Source organism: Python bivittatus, unplaced genomic scaffold (assembly GCF_059951505.1).
Source record: "Python bivittatus isolate LINGU-HERP-01145 unplaced genomic scaffold, Pbiv_v1 ctg000080_np1212, whole genome shotgun sequence".
NCBI classification, from domain to species: domain Eukaryota; kingdom Metazoa; phylum Chordata; class Lepidosauria; order Squamata; family Pythonidae; genus Python; species Python bivittatus.
The window spans coordinates 8,687,736-8,698,086 of NW_028277035.1; the positions used below are offsets into that span (position 1 = coordinate 8,687,736).

Here is a 10,351-nt window from a genome sequence, read left to right on the forward strand (position 1 = left end):
GGATGAAATGGAGGAATATGGCAAGCAACAGACAAAGAATCTGTAAATGTTCTAACTATGCCAGCAAATCTAGAGAACAACACAGTGGCCAATAGATTGAAATATTTCAGTCTATATAACAATAACAAAGAAAGGAGTCTTAACAAAGTATGCAAACTATTGCACAATATCCTTAATTTCACATGCTAGCAAAATAATCCATAAAGTCATCCAATGTGGATTAAAGCCTTGCATGGATGGTGAGATACCAGATGTTCAAGCTGGCTTTAGAAAAGGCCTAAGAACAAGAGATATTATTGCTGATGCCCACTGGATAATCAAGAAAGCCAAAGAATACCAAAAGGAAGTTAATATGTGCTTCATTGATTATAGACAGGACTTTGATTATGTCAACAATGTCAAACTATGGATTGTGGAATCCATTGTCCTCATCTGAAACTTATACACAGGTCAGAAAGTCACAGTCCAAACAGAACATGGCAAAACAGACTAGTGGGTAAAATAAGGCGACATACTCTTCCCTTATTAATTCAACCTATATTCAACCTATATGGTGAATATATATTGAAAGAACTGGATGGGAAGAAGATGAGCATGGTTTTAAAATTAGAGGAAGAAACTGAATAACCCACATTATGCTGATGACACTATTCTGATGGCTGAAAATGCAAACAAAAGCTGTAAATGGTTTGGTAATGAAAAGTGAAAGAGTACTGTGAAAAAAATTGAACGTTAAATATAAAGGAGACCAAATTAATGATAACAAGTACATAATCAATCAATCAATTTGTCCCAAATCAGACTACTCTTTCATAAGTATCAGACGTTACCTCACAAAGATGTTTGCCACTTTATCCTTTGTAAAGTTGTAATTTGTTTAGGCTACTTAATGTTGATAATTCTTGGCTTCAGTTTTTGTTAACTATTTAGCTGGCCATTCTTTCATTTTGGAAGATTGTAAGGCTAAACCATGGTTAGCTGATCATCATATAAGTTGCAATTATGACAAAATATCTGACTCAGTATTAGTTAAAGCTGACAGAGTAAACTAAATGACAAGGGTATTTCTCAGAGGATAACTATTCTAATGTCACCATTCATCAAACAACATGAATACCTGATGTGCAACTTTGAAAATCATTCCAAAAATGGTTTCATCTTCAGCTTTTGCCCTTTCAATTAACAAAGCAGGCCTTCTGTTCTGAAGGGCTGATCTGATTTTGGAACAATGGGTTTTGATGACACCTTTGATGGATTTGAAACCATTTTCTAAGACACGTCAGTGCTTTTTGCTGCTTTCCGCTTTTAAATTAATAAAATGCAGAATAATATTTTTCTGGGGAACATAATAGGGACCTGAAAGGAAGCTGCATTTTGGTAATAGGTATTATGGTACAGGACTATGCAAAGCCTTTAAAAGAGGTGCTCGGCAAAGTGTATTAGTACAGCAAAGCAACCCTCCTCAAAGTGTTAAAGCAAGTTGGAAAGCTTGCAAGTTTGCTTTGAAAGCTGTTCTTGGCTGTCCTCAAGTTTGTATGTATGTGCGTGCGCATGTACCTGTGTCTACACAGTTGCTTGGTTTTGCTGTCAGTCTCAATGGAACTGTTGCATGTGCATGCAAATGCATGCAAAGTCAACTAGGGAAAGCCTTCCAAACAGCAACGTTGATCCTTCCTGAAGGCGCAGCTGCTGAAAGCTGAACACTTTGAGGAGAAATATCTACTGTAGCACACTCCACACATCCAGATCAGAGCCAGCACATAACCGTTCAGTACAGCTAGAAAAAAATACGGCTTGATGCTTATTTATTAAATATCAGCAAATGTCAAACACATTTACCTAGCAAAATGGGACAAAAAGCAGGGAGAGAGAGAGAAAGTCACGAACATCACGCAAGAAATACAAACAATAGCTGCTGTTACTGAATGCCAGATCTGTCGGTAATAACTCGGTCCTCATCCATGATTTGATAGTGGATGAGGCAGCCACCCTGGCATGTGTTGGACTTGTGTGGGCCAGGGGGATTTCTCTCTCGGAAATGTGCCCACATGGGTTTCAGATTTGGCATCAGCCGAGAGTCCAGGGGAGGGGAGGCGGAGTGGTAGTCATTATGTACAATTTGTTATGGGTTTTCAGAAGCTCTGCTCTGCAGATAACTGGGGGTGAGACTCCTGGTAGAACTTGGGCTCTTGGGAACAGATGGAACTGTTGCTGTTGTACTGCCATTTCTTCTGCACAGCATCTTCCCTGTCTAAACTGCTGTCCCATCCCAAGACCATCTCACATGCACACAGAGGTGTAGCGGATAAATGGGTTTTACTGGGAAAACAAACACAGGCATTGGTGAGGAGGGTGCAGAAGCATGTGCACATACAGCTTCCTCAGAGTCCCAAAGTCCTTAAGAGCTTTCCTGGCTGAGCCTGCCAGTGGACAAAAATCCAAAGGAGTGCATCAAGGTGTAGTCCAAGTCACAGTTTGAAGATCAGAGTGTCATAGCAAGGTCATCAGCCAGTCAGGTCAGAAGGAACAGAGTTTCCATGAGCAGGAGTTCACTGGTAGGAACACCCTTGTCTCATGAGAAGCCACCCAGACTTTCTCTGTTTTGCCCTGCACTCATCCCTGTGTGCCTTAGAGTGGGGAGTCCCCCAAAACAATAGCCTTTGGTTATTCCAACTTTAACCCCTTCATGTATATAACAGTAGCAGAATAGAGATGGAACAAAGATGACCAGGTGATCCTTCTTCTATTTTGCATGAAGAGTGTGGTGGATGGGGATGTGAGAGGTGTGGAGTTCTTTGACTTACTTAATTAGGAAATGGCTAATGGGCTTGTGTGATTAGCTTGTTTTTATGTTACAGTCATACCTCTAGCAGTCTACAGCTTCCCTGGCTTCCCATGGTTCAGTTCAGCCCCAAGGGAAGCCACCAAGAGGGAACCTCTTCCACTGGGCTTTTTCAATAGCAGAACTAAACAGAAGTCTTACCCTTGAGAAACTCTTGGAGAATTTCTATGCCTGCAATTTTGGATGGGTAATCTTAAAAGCCATTTGTAATCTATGCCATTAAGGTCCTTATTTTCAAAAATATTCCAGGGCCATGAAGGTATTTAGCAAACCCCTATCCTAGGTCAGAGGTGATCAGGGTTCAGTGAAGTTTGCTTCAACCTGTCTGTCATGGAAAGAAGGTGAAGCAGGAAATAAAACATAGTCAAGTTCCAAGAATAAGTAGGCAGAAGGTTGAATTACCAACCAAGCAAATAAAATCAGGCCAGAGCACAAAGTCAGACTGGGGTCAGATGGAGAATAGGTAGCCCTGTTACTCATGGAGGTTCTAATTCAGCTGAACAACAACAGATAATGAAACCATGGGGGAAAAAATCTCCTTTACAAAAGCAATCTACCATTTTATGCATGTATTAACTACACAAACAATGAACCCCAAACCACAGATAAATGAAAGGTCGATACTTAGGACAGGTCTCTATTTTCTAACCACATATATGCAAAACTATGGCTAATGAGACCATGGACAACAAGGGCCACCCAACACAGTTAAAAATATCAATCCTTTCTCATGGATTGTTCTTTGAAAAAGTTCACACCATGTAAACTGATATAGATATTGTTTCAGCTTACAGCCATGTTTTCCCTGGTCCTAGTGTTTTGGATGATTAGTCCTTATTTATTTTGTGAATTGGCACAAGAATCATTACAGTAATTTCTCAAACTCCAGTCTTTTTAAAGTCAAGTGTCCAAACATTGACCTCTAAGGTCAGCTAAGAATATTCAGGCAGACTGGTACTGGAGCTTCGAAGGCCCTTTTGAATCACAAAGGTTACTGTTCAAGGTTTGTTGAGGACTTAAAACCTCTATGCAGGAAATAAGATGTTTGAGCTGAAAGGTTGAATTCAAGATACCCTTATGGCAGCATTTCATATCATTAGTACAGTATTTAAGATAAATAAGGCACCTGTTCAGAATGTCAGCATCCTTGTTAGTCCTAGAGCTTTCCTCTTTACATTCTGAATTTTAGTCTCTATTGTTGCTGCAATGGGTTTGATGATCTCCAGATTCTGATGTTTGATCTGGCTGGTTAAGATGGAATAGCATGCAATCTTTTTGTGCCACTTTTCTGAAAGCAGCTTCTTTGATTTCAATGTTTGATTGTGCTGTTAAATTTCAATTCTTGATATTTGTCAGTGTCTGATAGCTAATATTCATTTTATTAAATATGTAGCCAGTTTTGATAGCTGGCATATTTTATCAAAGGTTTTGAAATTTATGACAACGAAAAATGATGGAATGTTTGACAATGATCAGTTACTCCCTAAGTTTTTATGCTTGAAAGATCAGCTAGAAAATTCTAGATTTTGATGGATAGCCTTTTGCAAATTATTCTTAATTTAAGTTGTAAAACTAGAATTTTGTTTGCCTTTTTTCTTTTAATATTTGGATGGTAGAATTTAAAAGTATGACACTTCCTTCTTTGGAGCAGCAGGAGTTGTGGTTGTCTAGTTGCAGATCCTATTTCAGAATGGCATTAAATAATTGAGCTTCCTTTGGGTTTTTGGGTCCCCTTCTTGAATAAGAGAACTATAGTTATGAGGCTCTGAGGCAAATTAGAAAAGTGTATTAGTTGTCCATGTTCAAATCCTGCACTCATATGATTTTCAGTCAGGGCAAAGCTAAAGTGTTGGTATTTGTCTCTAAGTCACATCCTGTAGAACTACTTTGATAGAGGATAAACTGTGGAGGAGGGATTCATTTCTAGAGCCTCTAAAACAAATAGAAAACCTGTAGAGAATTAGACTGTATGTTTCAAAGTAGTTGTTCCCTTTCTTTATATAGTAGTAGCAATCATACCTGAAGTATGTAGGAGGCTGAAGAATCAGAGGGTCTTCAGAATTTTTAAATGAAGAATTATGGATTCTGGAAGAACATCGGGAATAGACAATCTGATACCTCTCAGATTTGGGGAATAACTTCCATTATTCCCTGATAGCATTGCAGGGATTTGAGATTATGGAAGCTGCAGTCTAAAACATCTGGCAAACACTAGGTTTCCTGTCATGTATGGACATTTTGTTGAACATGACAAATTGGAAATGTAAGCTACTAAAATATTGGCAAAAAAGTTAAGTATATCCTAATTACATTGTTACTTTGGCTGGAAACAGGAAATTAAACACTGTGTGTAGTCCTGGAACCATTTTGTTCCATTTCTGTTTTTGGAAACAGAAAAACCTCCTTTGTCTTGTGTAGTGCTATTGGACAGACCCTCAACAAGAAAAAAATGAAAGGAAAGCACCCATTCCCAAAATGTTTAAGCTTCATTTGGCTTGATTAAAAATACTCTGTGATTTAAAAAAGGAGCAATGACTTTTTAAAAGCTTTATCTAAAGGAGGTCATTTGGGAAGTAATAAATATAGTTCTCAGCATGACTGGTAGGATTGCATGCCTCATAAATAAATAAATACATCAAAAAGAAAATAATAATTGATTAATTTGTATAATTTATTCCAAGTGGTAAGACTGTGGAGTTTCCAGAAATTTTACCAATAATGTTACTTCATCTTTGTTTACCTGAAAATTACACCCACATTATCCAAGGGGTCATGTTCCTAATAAATATATTTAGATTTGCAATCTTTAAAACTATTTCCAGTGGTAATAAACATTTCATTAAAATAAATAAATGCATAAATGATAAAGGGGGAAAGTACCATGCAGAAGTTTTTGTTTTTTTTTTTAATAAGCAGAAGCAGCAGTTTTCCCAAACAGTCTAAGAGAATCAACAGAAGAAAAGAAAAGAAATCGACTGTGAATTAACCCCATTCAGAATTGAGGACTATAGTTCTCTATTTCAAAAGCACCTGAATAGGAAGCCCCGATTTCCTGGCCTTGAAATAAACTGGGCACTGCGCTACCTGGCCTGTCTCTGTCTGGAAAAGGACAGGCCCAGGCAAAGGAGGACCGATTGATTTGTGTACTGCTGACACCATTAACCTCGGACATGTGTAGCGAGTGTTTCTGCTCTTGAAGATGCCCCTGAGGATCTCTCAGTGACATAGGCTAATTAACTCCTCATTAACAACAATGACAGCATTCCCTTTGATGGATACAAGGTAATTTGTTAATTGTACTTTAATTACAAAGTTATTAAGTGCTTAGAGGTGGGTTTAGGCAGAAGACCGCAATTAATGTATGCTGCAAATTGCTTCCAGCCATTGGAAGATGCTATCAGGAACCATCGTAACTCCTCCCCCATAAAATGAAGGAGCAGAACAGGCAAGGGAAATTTACTGGCTAATGCCAGAATCCCCTCTATTTCCTAAGAAGCTGCTGGGAGCAGAGGCAGTGATGCCCATCTGGGCAATTTGGAAGGGCTTTGCAAGCAGGATGGTGCTCAACTGACTTTTAGTGGCTCAGAGATTGTCAAAAAATAATCATAAAACCTACCCTTTATACATGAAATGTTAATAGCAACAGGTTATAACTTTTTCCTTTTTCCTTTTTTCCCCCACAAAGCAAAGGAAATAATCCCTTTTACCAATTTCCCCTTGTTAAAATAAATAAATAAAGACATAACGACAATTCAATGGCAGTAGATGACCACTTACATTCCACCGAAAGGAACAGAGGCCCAACAGCGCTAGCACTTTGAAATGGCCCAAACTGATGGCATCATGTGAGTTCTTGAGTCCTTGTCAAAAAGGATGGACAAGCCTGCCTTGACATGTTTGGATTTTTACAACAGAAATTATGCGCAGTTACTGCTTCTAGACTATTAGGATTTCAGAGAGATTGGCCAATAGAAAGGAAAGCTTTTCTGGAGACCAAAAGCCGAAGACACAGCAGGCTTTTCACCTCCTGATGTGCCCACTCCTGGTGACCATTATCTGATTCATTCTTCATTTCTTGTGCAAGAGGTACAAAAGCATTTTGGGACCAAAAACAACACTTGGCCTCTGAGCACCGTATAATAGAATGTGCTCCAAAAAATAGAGAGGGCCAGGAGAAAGAAGTAAGTGGAGGCAGGACAAAAATGAGGATCTCTGAGGGCTGCATCCAAGATGTAAGGACCACCTGCTACCCTGCCCTGCACCAGGGCCAATAGGGCAGGTAAACTGGGAATTTGGGGAGTTGTAATCTCTAGCCAAAGGGTTGACATTCTGCTGGATAAGGTTGTGCAGATTATCCTTTTCATGATTGTACAGGGTCATATGTTTTCTGGAGCTAAGTTGATTTATTTCCGATTCTGCTCTGGTTTTATTTGAAACAGCTGCAAAACTGGTCTTTCCTTTCGAATCACTGTGGCTCTGAAGTCCTTGCGGGCTGTTCATTTTCTTATTGGTGGGAACTCTGGCCTCACTCTGCCTCTCAGCTTCTGGATTCAAGCCAACCATTATTCTCCCCACTTCAAACACTGCTCTTGGACCTTGTCTTGCTCTGTATACATTTAGAAGTCTTCTCTCTGCATACAGTTAGAAGTCTTCTTGCCCACCCACTCCTCCAATGTAGCTGCTATACCTACATGCAGGCACTGTCCCAGCAATTGGGAAACGCTTGTCCTTGCAAAATGGATGGCCTGCTATTAAGGTACCTTCAAAACTCTCAGAGTTTTTTAAATATCACAAAGGAATGGTGGCAAGATGGCAAGGAAATCTTTGGAAGATATTGGTCCTTTTCTTTACCATTTTTTGCAGTCAAGCACAGCATAACTTCCTCTCAAAGGATAATATGCTTTACACTGTTGGATCGGTCAGCAGAAGAAATAAAGGGTCAGCGATGATTGGCACATTGTGTTCCTTACGTCTTCTCTATATTTTGCACTTGCAGAAGTTAAACAATTATGCTTCAATCACTTTACAAAAGATTGAGGGGTGAAAGTGCTACTAGTGTGGAGGTGTCTTTATCTCTTTTACTTTCCTTCACCTTCCTTCATCTTTTCTCATAGGAAAAGATGATTGCATAGGCAAAATCCTCAAATTCATCACTCAATCCCTTTAACAGTTAAATTAAGAGTTAAATATACGTGGAAGTCCCGGATTAATTTCACAATCTTCATTCAATTGTTCTGGCTTTTTTCAAAATTCCTTAAATGTTTCATCCAGGCATGGATGACCTCCAAGTCTTCCCTTAGTTGAGGAAAATGATCTGACAATACCCCTAGGTTCTCTTTCCCAACTCTCAAACTATCTAAGGAATGTGCAATGTCTTCTACATATCCTTTCTGTATAGGGGAACTCAGGTTACAATGAATTATTCTTCAGTTCAGATGACTGGAGAACAGCAATGAACCAAGCCCTTCATACACATCCAGGCTAAAAAGGTGAAGTGTCTGTGATTAGGGCATGTCTAAATTACAGCTCTACATTGAGCAAGCAGCAAATTAGAACCCACAATAGCAGCTATGCTAATCTTATATAAGAGCCCTGTGGAAGATTATAATTTTATTTATTTTATTATTGTATTAATCAAATTTATATGCCACCCATCTCACTGTACAAGGGACTCTAGGTGGCTTACAAGTAAAAAAGTGATAAAAAACAACAATCTGTACAAAAATATACAAAGTTAAATGGTGGAGAGAGCATCCTCAAGCCACCATTCCCACTGCTGTGAACCCCCATGTGATCCCCAAGCTAATTGACAGAGCCAGATTTTAACGCTCTTCCAGAAGGCCAAAAGACTGGGGGCCAATCTCACCTCAGGAGGCAAGATGTTCCACAGGGCAGGGGCAACAGCAGAAAAGGCTCTTGTCCTACATCCTACCAGTTGAAATTTTTTAACCAACAGGGTCCATAACATGCCCTTCCTGCCCGACCGGGTGGGATGGGTCGATGTAACCGGGACAAGACAAGATGGTTCCTCAGGTAACCTGTGCCCATGCAATGAAGGGCTTTAAAGGTCATAACCATCACCTTGAATTGGACCTGAAAGCAAACCAGCACTCAATGCAGCTCACACAGCAGAGGTGTTACATGCAGAGCCCTAGTGACGCCCATAACTGCCCACACCACTTCATTCTGCACCAGCTGCAACTTCTGGATACTTTTCAAGGGCAGCCCCATGTAGAATGCATTGAAATAGTCCCATACATAGCTCTGGACAGGGCATAATTACAGCATGCTGGCTTTCTGTCTGTGACAGTATGTTACTGAACCAGCCTTGATTACAGTTGGGAGAGATCAAGAGCAAACTGGAACACATCTAAGATATCCTGGATTTTACTGAATCTGTTTTCCCCTCTGAGCCCCTGAAGCTTGCTGTTTTTCCATTGTCATTAGCAGTGAGAAAAATAGCAAACTGCAGCAGGAACTCTTAAGTGAATGTATGCAGTATGAGTGGGTATTCCAGAACATGTGCAATGCTCAGGAGCCCACTTTAGGCAGACAAAAAAATAGATCTAGGTCACCATCCTGATGGAACACATGACTGGGTGAACCAGCCCTCCAGGCGCAATCTGAAACATACTTAATTGGAAGCCACTCAGATTTAAATTCATGGTTAAGATTGCAAAAACTATGAAGTAACCATTGTTCATAGCACTTGAAATCGGTATTCAGTTAATGCAAAACAAATGGAAATCAGGCTTTAGAACTCCCTGCCAGAGGATGTAATAAAAGTAGCAATAGACAATAATGCAACCAAAGACATACTAAAGCTATAGAAGTCTGGAATCTCAATGGTCTTTAACCACAACAGTAGGGGTGACACTTCCTCCTTGTTGCTTAGCATCTTGCTTAAAGCTCAAACTGCCCGAAGCTTTGAACATGCAAGAATAATCTGCAAAGCAAGTGACATTGAGGACTAACTCCTATCAGGACAGATCTTACTGAGCTAAATGGACCATTAGAAGAGCCTTGCTGGGTTTGGCCACATCCTTTCCTCACCCAGCTGGATCCCCATTTATTTCATTCTGTCAGCCAGTGTTGAGAAGTTCAAACAAATAAATGTCACGCACCAGTGTTTTAAAGGCCCTTCCCTGCAGCTGGTCTCTGTCCAACCTTTTTTATTTAAGTGTTCCCATCGTAGAGGACAGCAAAATGATGGAAGATAAACATACAGCTGCTGCAAGAGGCATCATTGGAACACGAAAGGGAGACAGACAGACAGACCGAACAACCAATCCAGCCACTCTTGTGGTTCCTTATTACTGGGACCTCTCAACAGTTAGCCTATAGCAAAATTCTGCTAAGAGCCCAGAATGGAAGCCAAGGACCTGTCAGCTTCTTTCACGCTGGGCTTTTGCCAGAAGGCCTATAAAAATGTCATTGCCTGTCAGTGGCTGATGATTATGTTCCCCTTTTGTCTAGCTCTTGGTAACATACATATATATTTTAAAAGGA

General features: G+C 39.9%; 1 long non-coding RNA gene across 1 annotated transcript in view; it reads right to left on the reverse strand.

Annotated features, from left to right (window-relative positions):
* Positions 1–10,049, reverse strand: part of LOC112540179 (uncharacterized) — a 66,604-nt gene extending 56,555 nt beyond the window's left edge. Inside the window, exon 1 of the long non-coding RNA XR_015795042.1 lies at positions 9,967–10,049. This is a non-coding gene — a long non-coding RNA (uncharacterized LOC112540179). The remainder of the gene's footprint in view (positions 1–9,966) is intronic.
* Between the last annotated feature and the right edge of the window lie 302 nt (positions 10,050–10,351).